The following is a 10630-nucleotide window of genomic DNA, read 5'->3' on the forward strand; positions in this document are numbered from 1 at the left end:
TGGGCTCCTTACCACTGCTAACCAGTGCTAAAGTGCAAGCACTCTCTGTCTAAATTGTATTGGTGATTGATTATCCATGATTGGCATATTTGACTTACTAGTAAGTCCCTAGTAAAGTGCACTAGAGGGCCTAGGGCCTGTAAATCAAATGCTACTAGTTGGCCTGCAGCACTGATTGTGCCACCCACATGAGTAGGCCTGTAAACATGTCTCAGACCTGTCACTGCAGTGTCTGTGTGTGCATTTTTAAACTGCCAATTCGACCTGGTAAGTGCACCCACATGCCAGGCCCAAACCTTCCCTTTTACTACATGCAGGTCACCCCAAAGGTAGGCCCTGGGTAGCCCGATGCGCAGGGTGAAGTGTATTAAAAAGTTAGGGCATGTACTGATGTGTTCTACCTGTCCTGATAGTGAAATACGGACAAATTCGTTTTTCACTATTGAAAGGCCTCTCTCTCTCACAGGTTAACATGGGGACTGCTTTTAAATGTCTTTTAAGTGCAGTTTCCCGTTGGGGGCAGAAAGAGATACAGAGTTTGGGGTCTCTGAACTCACAATTTAAAAATACATCCTTTGGTAAGGTTGGTTTTTAGATTGTCTGTTTCAAAATGCCACTTTTAGAAAAGTGGACATTTTCATGCTTACCCATTCTGTGCCTCTGCCTGCTTGTGTATTCCAATTCTGGGTCAGACTGACAGTTGGGGTGTTGTGAATTCCCTCTAGACGGTGACACAAAGGGAGCTGGGGTGTAGCATGCATATCCTGATGAGTCTCCTGGGCTAGAGTGGGGAGGGAGGAGCTGACACTCACACCTGAAAGGGCTGTGCCTGTCCTCACACAATGCAGTCTCCAACCCCCTGGAGTGTGCCTGGGCAAGGCAGGATCTTGTGAACAACACAGACTTTCAATCCAGTTCCTATGCCCCTGGAAGTGAGTTCTGGTGAGAAAACAAGAAGATCCAGGCACACCGACTCTGGACGACTCCAGAACCTGCGCTGCTGCACGACTCTGCACCGCTGCCTGCAGCCCGAAGCGATGGTCCCACTGGAGTGCAATGACCCCGACCAACACCGCAGGCCCAATGCCGCCGCAGCCTTGCCACAGTTCCGCGACTCCGTGGGTTTTGAAGTGCAGTGTCACCGATGTCCATGGCACCCGACTCCGCTGCGGCACCAGCAGCCCCGTGGCATGACAGCAACCCCGTGAGGTCGCACAACGCATCTTGACCTGCCGGATTCATTGACCCAGCTGGATCCTCAGAGACCGACGCCGCACACTGATGGCGCATCACCTGCCCTGCTCCGCAGTAAGGAACTGACACCGCACCGGATCCTGCAACGCCTCTCCTTCCTGACTCCGTGCACCGGCTTGTTTCTTCATTACCAAAGGTACTGTACCTGGCGGTCCGTGTTACTCCATGACCAGCGCCATTGGATTTTTGGGAACGACTCTGTCACAGCGCTGCGATAACTCTAAATTGAAGCATTTGTGTTTCTAAGCGCTATATTCAAGTTTAAGTTTTGAAAATTCATAGATGTACTTCTGTATGGTGGATTTTTGTCGTTTTGGTCTTGTTTTTCTCAGATAAATATTGCCTATTTTCCTAAGCTTGTGTTGAGTCATTTGTGGTGTTTTCACTCTGTTACTGTGTGTTATTGTACAAATACTTTAAACATTGCCTCTGAGATAAGCCTGGCTGCTTGAGCCAAACTACCAAGTGGGTGAGCAGGGGTTTTCCGAGCTGTGTATCACCCTTACCCTGATTAGAGTGAGGGTTCCTGCTTGGACAGAGAGCAAACTGATGGCCAGCCAGAGACCCCACATTTCTAACAGTAATGTATGTATGTATCTTGCTGTGTCCTGGGGTGTACTCCCCTCTCCCCCCCGACCCCCCCCGGGATACAACTGTTTGCACTGACTTCCAACAGCTCTCACTTGCTGGAAGAGGAGGTTTCCGCAGTTTCCCTACCCGCAAAGATGGGGGCAGGGAAACAGAGGAAACAATTGCTCTCACAGACAGGCAGTTGCATGTTTAGCAACTCCCTGTCTCTGACTGCAATGGCAGCTCACACAGGAGGCAGGGGGCCGAGTGGGACCGCAGGGGCCTTGAAGCTCCCCCACAGCCTCACTGCACACTGGGTGCCCTGCAAGGATGGGGTGCCCGGGTCCCAAAAAAGAAAAATAATTTAAGGCTGGGTCCCAGAGGATGGGATTTCTGGGGCCAAAATCAACCAGGGGAGGGGGGGCTGCATGGCTCCCCTCCCCTACACTGGACATTTACCCAATGTGGCAGCACTTACTACCTAACCAGTAGAAAGTGCTCCATTTGGATAGACATTTTGTGCAAACTGTGGACTCTTTTTGGATGAACAAGCAGGTGAGCTTCTGTTCTGGCCATGATGCTCATTTCACAGAAATGAAACCTCAACAGGAAGCACTTAAATATATAGATGTAGCGGGTGCCCCAGCTGCAGCTCCACTTCTTGAAAGGGCAAATGATCCTAACTCCTGGGTTTGGCGAAGGCAAAGCAAGTGTGTTTACTCCACAATTCCATGTTGAAAAACAAACTGAAATCCTTCATGAAGGTGAATGCATCTTTCATCTACTGGAGCGCAATCAGACACTCTCACACCCACTCTCACACACAAATAAACCCTCTCACACTCAGACAGACACTCTCACTGCCCATTTCACACCCAGATACACCCTCTCAGTCCTATTCTCACTCCCAGACAGACTGGCCCAGGGCCAACTATCACTGCACATGGCCAAAGGCTGTGCACAGCGTGGGGTTTGGGGGTTAGGGGGGTTGGCTGCAGGCTCTGCAGTCAACCCCTGTGGTGCGCAGGTTGGGTGGCTATAGGGGCCTTGCACGGCAGAGGTTGGATTAACGTATAGTAATGAAAATTACTTTAGATTTAAAAAAAACAGAGAAATTCACTCAAAAACCAAAGGTTGCTGGGATGTTACAGTTAGGAAATAGAATTTAAAAAATCACAAAAATTCACTTAAAAAACTAAAGGTTACAGAGTTGTTCTAGTTAGGTTCTGAATTTACTTGTACAAAACCAAAGACATTCAGCAGTCATAGAGTTATTTCAAGTAACTATAACTTGCACCCTAGGGTAACTAATGTTCGGATCCATTTTTTTCTCTGCACAAATCAGAAAACAGTCATCAGGGAATTGTATTCTCAGTAATTTGGCATTTTGTAATCTTGTCTGCTAACGAGTTTGATAAAGATGCTTTAAGATGTTAAGCACCTTAATCGAAAGATTGAAAGGTAAAAACGGAAGCATGACAAGATTGATATGTGCCAATAAAGGAATTATCTTCTTGCTGTAAGAGCTGCCTATGAGATATGAAAAAAGTGCTAAAAGACATGGACTCAGGGGAGCGTTTCAAAGTGCAATAACGATGCAAACGGACTGGTGTGCTGCTTCTTGCAAACAAAGAGCACTACTACTTGTTTGCATTGGTGAACAGATTGCAGTCCTAATGTATATAGATTGCAGTGTAGTGTCCAATGGAAAAGAATAGGATTGCAGCTGTAGATGCAAAGAGATTGCCGTGTTGTGTTTAATGCAAGCACTTTGCAGGTGTACATATAAACAGATTGAAATGCTGTGCTCAATGCAAACACACGGCAGATGTACATACAAACAGATTGCATCGCTGAGTTGTATCAAACACATTGCTGTTTAGTTGCAAATAGATTGCATTACTCTGTTTAGTGCAAGTTTGATTACGAGTTTTATATTTTAAAGCTACGTATAATTTAAAAAGATTATCGTTTCGGTTTTATTTGTTTAGATCCTTTAACTAGAGCACTGGACATAAACTAAAACTGTAAGAGAAAGGTGATGGGCAGCCAATGGGGAGAGATACTAAGGGGCCGAACGATCAATTGTACCATCAGCAACACATAATAAAATTAATCTTTCTTCTTTGTAGGTTTTAAAGTTGCCTCCAATATTGTTTGATTTGACAAAATAGAGCAACATTCCTTTTTCCATAAAAACTCATCGTATTCTTATTGATGTACAGATTTCAAGACTTTAAATTTCCAATAAACCATTTACGTGCCAAGGTTGCCATCTAGTGGTCAATATAGAGCATTGCAGAATTAGTAACAGCCGTCGTACAACGCAACCGCAAAGATATTCGGTGAGCCTAAAATACGAGGAAAAACAGCCTTCTAAAGTATATTGAAAAGGTGAAATTTGCACGGACATTCTACACACGAAGTAGCACCCAAAAGAGTTATAGAACCCCAAAACCAAGTCACAAGCTGAAGCTGTATGTTTTTCTTCATGCTGATTGTGAAATCTTGACTCTACAAACTGCAAGAAAACCGCACAAAATAACCCAGTGGCGGCTGGCTTTTATTTACAATTGGGGGCGGGGTTTTTACAATAATAATAATACATTTTAAAAATGGCACTTACCTCACAGGTCTTCCTCTTCTCCCGTCGTCTGTCCTGGACACGAGACCCTGGAAACTACACTAACCAATCCTGGTGCTGCTCTCATGCTGTGAAACAGTAAGAGAGAAGCATCACGATCGGAGGGAGCGGCCTTTTTCAGTGCTCTTCAAAGCACTGGAGGCCTGGGCTTTCTCTAACCCAGCTGGGCTAGAGAAGTTTAAAGTGTGCATGTCAGGCTGGCGATCGCAAGACAGCCAGCCAAAGGGACATGCACACTTTAAATTAAAGTGCAGAGCTTCCTGCTGCCTCTCACAAGCAATTGGCCCACTCCGGTTTAGGACAGGGTGCTGAAAAATAAAATGGTAATAAATAACGTTTATTATCATTTTATTTTTCAGTTCTGAAGGCATTTTTATTAGCAAGGCGACACTCCTCTACTCTTATAGAAGGGCCACCCCTGAAATAACCTCCAATGTTCAACTGTCAATTGTTACAATACGTTTCTTATACAATTTGCAACAGTTTAACTATTGTTATATAGAGTTTATAATAGATGTGAAGCTTAACACAAACACCCCATATAAAGGTTTTAAGCACAATACAAATGCTATAATGCAAAACAAAAAACAAATCCATTACATTCTTTATTGTTAACATTGGCAAATCATTTACTTCAAAGATGTTGCATCATCTATGAATACGTGGGCAGGTGATGTGGGCTACTCTTCGTTAAGGGGTAAAACTTCAGGCAGTCACTTTGCAGTGGAGCCTGGCAGGTAGAGCGCTTATTGGGGCAATTGAAATAGGGGTGAAATGGGGGTAACTGGATTTGTAGAATATTATGAGAGTGTAAGTGCTTTCTAAAACGGATTGGTCGACAAAAGGATTATAAAATGAAAAGTGCGCTAGACTTGTGAATGGGAAGCACTTAGGCAATTCGTTGGCAGGGGAGAGTGTGAACATGTGGAAAATAGATATAAACTAAGGAGCTACAGGATGTAATGAATTGAACAAACGGGTACTGGAAGATATGTAAACTGAGACTGAAAAGTGCAGATGTCAGGAAGGCACGTGGAAAAGTGCTATCTATAAACCCTGTCTCCCCTCACAGTAGACACATTTTCTGCTCTGCATCCCCTCAGAGTGGGTCAACCCGCCAAGTATTCGATTCCCTGTTGTTCAAGCCCTGCACATTCAGGATGGTCATGACGGTGTTATCCTGGTCACTAAAGCCTATCTGGGATACTTCGTGACACTACACTGCACCACCCATGGGTGCCACATTAGGAAGAATCATTGTTAGAAATTGAGTCTCTAGTTGGCGGAGGTATGCACCCTGTCCAAGTAGCGATCACAATCATAGTCAGGGTAAGTCACAACACAACCTAAATTACCCTGTACTCACCCTCCAGTATCTTGGCACAGAGGAGGCAGGCTTAATTTAGAAGGCAATATTGTATTGTAATAGCATTTTTATAGCGCTTACTACCCCTGACGAGGCGCCAAAGTGCTTTTTGGAGAGTAGCACACTATTCCGGAACCCAAAAGGAATTAGTGGTGGACTAGCAGAATGGAGGTGACTGTCTTGGGCTTCCCTCCACAATCTTAAGGGGCCAGAGCAGGTGTGGGAGGAGGGCTCAGGTTGGCAGGGACTCAGTGGGCCAATCAGCTCAGCCCAGCCCCTGTGGGAAGGGAGGAGGCAGCTGCTGCTCTATTCAGAATCTCCTTGGATACAGACAGGCTGAATCCACACTTCCAAGCTAGCAGAGTCTACTTTCCAGGTAAGGGAGAGATTGTAAAAAAACACTGAAATACTGCTTGTCGTGCACTCTGAAATGTGGCTTTTTATGACAAAAAACAGGGGATGCAGAAGGTTTCTAAACACAATTGAAATCACAGAAACAGATTAAGCAGTCTCCTAAACACACTCTGCAAGATGTATGTAGCCTTTTTACTTAGAAAAGGGTGGGGGGGACTTTTATGCAGTCTTGTGCCAAAAACTAGATGGGAAATTTCACAGTCACGGCTAAAATAAACACCTCTTTAAAAGGCCAAGCTGCCTGAAACACAGAGAGTCTACAGTAAACAGGCACGGGTAGCAGTAAAAAACACTTTTAAAGAAATAATAAGATTTCCCAGAAAGGTCTGGGGCTCCTTACCTAGGTCTTTTAGGAATCCTTGATCACTGGGCTGTATTAGGGCAAAGGGAAAATGCTGGGCTCATAAAATGGAGGTGGCTGTCTTGAGCTTCCATCCACAATCTTAAGGGGCCAGAGGAGGTGTGGGAGGAGGGCACAGGTTGCCAGAGACTCAGAGAGCAAATCAGCTCAGCCCAGCCCCTGTGGGAAGGGAGGAGGCAGCTGCTGCTCTATTCAGAATCTCATTGGATACAGACAGGCAGAATCTACACTTCCAAGCTAGGAGAGTCTAGGTCTTTTACGAATATGTAGAGATTTGTGCATTTACTTATACAGTAACAGTGAAAACATCACAAAACTCCACACCCGTTTTCAAAAATAGATACTATTTATCTGAATAAAATGAGACCAAAAAGACAAGAATCCAATATATGCAAAAGTCAAAATATCACTTTTTAGGGTTTAATATAAGTCTTAATCCTTAGGAATCAATGGTAGTGTAATTTTCAGCATAAAGTACCTGGGATGCGTCAGAAATGATGCCGCAGAGGGCTGCAGATGAGGTGAAGATTACAAAGTAAAGTGGTGCAAAGATTTTTCTGGCGCGCCAGAGGTGATGCATCGATTCTTTCCTCGCAGGCAAGGTGATGTGTCGATTTCCAGGTGTGGAGCCTTTGCTCCTTTCTGCGGTACAGGGATATTTTGATACCCAGGGATGATAAGTGGAAAATCCAAAATGCACTGTGAGGATGAAACAGGCACTGCGTCAATCCGGTAGGCGATGCAGTGATTTTTCAGCCATAAGACAGGCGCTGCGTCAAATTTTGCAGGTGTTGGGTCGCTTTTCCGATGCAGTTGATTTTCTCTCTCTGGTGAAGTCTTTGATGGCCTTGGGACTTCTTAGCAGGAGGCACGCTCAGTTCAAGCCCTTGGAGCTCACTTGTAGGGGAAGGCAGAGTCCTTCAAGAAGAATCAGGGAGCAGCAGGCAGCAGGGCAACAAGCACAATGGCAGTCATTTCAGAAAAGCAGTCCAGATGAGTCCTTTGGGCAGCACAGCTGTCCCTCAGACAAAATCTCTTTGTAGGTCCAGAAGTGTCTGATGTTAGGGGGTCCCAGACCCAGTATATATACCAAAATGTGCCTCTGAAGTGGAGGAGTGGTTTTGAAGTTCACCCATTCGTTTTCCACCCAGTCCTGGCTGCCAGGAGATCTGTGGGGGGTTATCAGTCATTTGTGTGGGGTCAGGCCACTAGCCTTTGAAGTGTAAGTGAGAGCCCCTCCACCCTTCCTGCCCAGGAAGACCCATCAGTATGCAGATGAATGCAGATGCAGCAAACTGCTCTATGTTTGTGGCTGTCTGGGTGAAATTCACAATGGGAGCTGTCAACCGGCATAGACTAGATGTGGATTGGAGAGAGGAAGTAAGGCACAGAGAGCAGTAAGTGCAGAGAATTGCTTACTTTCTAAAAATGGCATTTCTAAAATAGTAATGTTAAATTCAACTTCACCAGTCAGTAGGACTTCTCACTACCATTCCAACCATACCACACATGACAATGCCACTCCTTTCAGATCAGACATTACCACTTAAAAGTATATAAGGGAATTTCCAATGCAGGCCTATGAGAGGAGCAAGCTTCACAATAGTGAAAAATAACTTTGGGTGTTTTTTACTATCAGGATATGTAAACCTTACACAAACATGTCCTGCCTTTTAAATACATAGCACCTGGCCCTATGTGCTACCTAGGGCCCACCTTAGGGGTGACGTATATGTAATAAAAAGTAAATGTTAAGGCTCACAAGTGGTTTTATATGCCAGGTCAAAGTGGCAGTAAACTGCATAGACAGGTCCTGCAATGGCAGGCCTGAGGCATGGTTAAGGGACTGCTCAACGTGGGTGGCACAATCAGTGCTGCAGGCCCACTAGTAGCATTTAATTGACAGGCCCTAGGCACATGTAGTACCCTTTACTAGGGACTTACAAGTAAATTTAATATGCCACTTGGGTTTGAGCCAATGTTACCATGTTTTAGGGAGACAGCACATTCACTTTAGCACTGGTTAGCAGAAGTAAAGTGCCCAGAGCCCTAAAGCCAACACAAAGGCGGTCAGAAAAAGAGGAGGAAAAAGGGCAAAAAGATTGGGGTGACCTTTCAGAGAGGGCCATTTTCCATCAGTGTTCTGCAACACTGGTTCCGGATGTGTGCACCTTTTACAGTCGGCTTATAGATCTGCCAACATGTGTGCTTACGTAAGCGATTTTATTTGTGTCTGACCCGCTAGAGTGTGAGTGTATCTGTGAAGCAATGGATCACTGTAAAGAATTGTGGGAACGATGTACCCCTAAAATTTTACAACCCCAAAAGACACCTCAATAACATACACATGAGTGGGTGGATCGTAACTGTGTTAGGCCTCAATTTGATGAGGAAATGTCCCCAATATAAGGTACAAACCAGCATATTAAAATGCAGTTAAGTAATAAAGGACTGACTTAATAAGTAGGTTCAAGGAGGAAATTAGGACAATTGTAAAGATTTATTACCATTTAAAAGGTACAACCTATATAAAAGGTAAAATACAGAAATTATAGTTCAGATGCATAAAGTCATTGCCCTGAAGGCTCTCAGTAATAGGACATTACAGAGTAATAGACAAAATCAAAAATAGTCAGAGTCCCAAATGAGCAGCAAAATCAGTAAGAAACCGGACAGCATCCCTAGTAGCATCGGAAAGTCATCTGGCTCACCCTCTAATTTGAGGGTTTACATAGGAAATCTTCTCATAGCATAAATTGTAAAGTGTAGATTCATTATGGTGTGAGCAAAGCAATTACAATATCAGCAAATCAGAGCGTTGAATTATAGAGCGTCATACAGCCTTACCACCTAAGCACCATCCCATTCCATGAATATTGATTCAGTCCCCTCTATGCAAATATCATACAGAGACGTCAGTGCTAACTAGTTACAAAACAACAGTGAACCATTGTGCTGACGGGCACACGGAAGAACCATGAAGGAAAATTATAATACTGAGCCCTTTCTAGAGAGTCTTCTTAAAGAACAGCATAATTCAGAAACAAATAAACACAACTTCTTTGAATAAGTGTAACAGAAAAAATAAGTAGAACACAAATACGATGGGACATCCATTTTGAACAATATGTTGTTGAGGCCCAGCTGAAGCCTAGTAAGCATCAGCCTAGAAAATGCACTTTAACAGGCCCTACCAAAATCATTTCAAAAGCAATATTATAATGCAACTTTGAATGTAGATCACCATTCTTCACGTTATTAATAATGCACAGTAAATACAAAATGCACAAAACTTCCACCAATTCTCACTCTGATTATTCTTTAATCACTAAAAATCCTCAATTAATTATAATACAGTCTGTATTACTTTCTGCTTCTTGCATTTCAATTCTTACAACATCTTGAGTTGACTTTATACTCTATCACTGGCATCTTTCATTTCAAGTTGAACCCTCTTCCTTTTAGACAATCTCTTTTGCTCCTTACACCCACATTTTGGAAATATTAATTCAGACAATTTGAACAAGAGAAACAGAACAATTTCACAAATTAACACTCCAATCACAGGTGTTATTATTGTCCTTAACATACTCTCACACAAGCTATTAATCCATTCACCAGTTTTACTAAAACTCTTTCCAATCTCATTAATTTAGGAACCCACTGTGTCCCACAAGCCATACTCTTCCAAAGTTTTGACTTCACGATAAATGTTAGTCATATTTAATAAATAGGCATTAATAACCTTACTGTTACTGGGATGAAGATCACAAATTCCCTCACCCACCTCCAAAACCCTGCAAACTCTGACTTCCTTTACAAGAAGAATATCTAGCCATAGGCAGTTTTGCATATTCATTGTGCGCACAGTAATTAGCTCATTATTTATTTGCATTAGTGCACCAGCAGCATTAGAAGCAAGCCAATCAACAAACATAGATAATTTTCTAATTTTCACATCGTTCATAGTCACACCAATAGATGGAATCATAGCTCCTAATGCATCTAGCACACTTTGTCC

This window comes from Pleurodeles waltl, chromosome 5 (genome assembly GCF_031143425.1).
Source record: "Pleurodeles waltl isolate 20211129_DDA chromosome 5, aPleWal1.hap1.20221129, whole genome shotgun sequence".
NCBI classification, from domain to species: domain Eukaryota; kingdom Metazoa; phylum Chordata; class Amphibia; order Caudata; family Salamandridae; genus Pleurodeles; species Pleurodeles waltl.